The sequence below is a fragment of the Octopus bimaculoides genome, chromosome 25, assembly GCF_001194135.2.
Source record: "Octopus bimaculoides isolate UCB-OBI-ISO-001 chromosome 25, ASM119413v2, whole genome shotgun sequence".
NCBI lineage: Eukaryota > Metazoa > Mollusca > Cephalopoda > Octopoda > Octopodidae > Octopus > Octopus bimaculoides.
Genome location: NC_069005.1, coordinates 30,708,719 through 30,710,066, shown reverse-complemented (window position 1 = coordinate 30,710,066; position 1,348 = coordinate 30,708,719).

Here is a 1,348-nt window from a genome sequence, read left to right as displayed (position 1 = left end):
TTTGTGTATGTTTGTGAGTATGTTTGTGTACACGTGTGTGTGTGTGTGTGTATGTTACTATGTATGTTTGCTTGTGTGTTTGTGTACACATATGCATGAGTGTGTGTGTGTGCACTTGTGTACACATGTCTGAGCATGTGTATGTATGTTTATATGGGTATGCTTGTGTACATGTGCACACGTGGTAAGCACAAAGCCATGCTTGAACAACATATAAGGATGTCTCCGTGTGTGTGTGTGTGTGTGTGTTTAAAGGGAGCCAGCCTCCATCATCCACTCTCCAGCTGTCTGTGCACCCGCTTGCAATCTCCCCCTGCCGTTTGCTCCCTACCCCCTGGTCCCAGCCCTTCCCAGTTTACTAGTTAGTTGTTTTCACAAGCACTTCAAACAACACTTCTATTTCACCAACTGAGTCTACAAACAGGTGACTCATGTACAAACCAGAACTACAAATTAGGGATTCTTTTGTGAGCTGTATGTAAGTATGTATGTGTGTGTGTGTGTGTATCCATGTGTGTGTATGCCTGTATGTATGTGTGCATATGTGTGTATGGATGCGTGCATGTGTGTGTGTGCATGTATGTATGTGTATGGATGTGTGTGTGTATGTATGTCTGTCTGCATGCTTGTGTGTGTATGTATACATATGTATGTATGTGTATGCATGTGTTTCATGTCTGTGTATGTATGTGTATGCATGTGTTTCATGTCTGTGTATGTATGCATGTACGTATGTATATATGTGTGTGTGTGTGCATGTGTAAGTATGAAGGTATGTGAGTGAATGTGTATGCATGTGTGTATTTATGTAGGTGTATGTGTTTATGTCTGTGTGCATCCATGTTATATATGTATGTGTGTATCTGTATGTTTGTGTATGTGTGTGCATTTGTGTGTTTATGTATGTCTGTGTATTTAGGTATGTGTGTGTATTATGTCGGTGTATGTGTGATTTTATATATACATGTATCTGTTATGTATGTATGTATGTTATGCATGTGTATATATCCATCCATCACTCTGACCCCCTCCTCCTTCTTTTGTTATTCTTTAACCCCTAAAAATAGCTTCATTCTTTGTGATTTACTAATAACAACGAAAGAAGACGCATTTTATTTCTCGTTCTCATTCCTCACCCTTACCACCATCACCATTCCCCCCCCCCCTCCTTAGGTAATTCCTTTGGGTCTTAAAGGTAACACTATTTGAAGACCTCATGTTGATATAATGCAAAATCTTGGGCCCTCCCCCCCATTCCTCGTTTCTCTTTTTTCACCCTGCATATGACATTCATTGAAAATAGAAATTTGGAATTCAGACATTATTATTATTATTATTATTATTATTA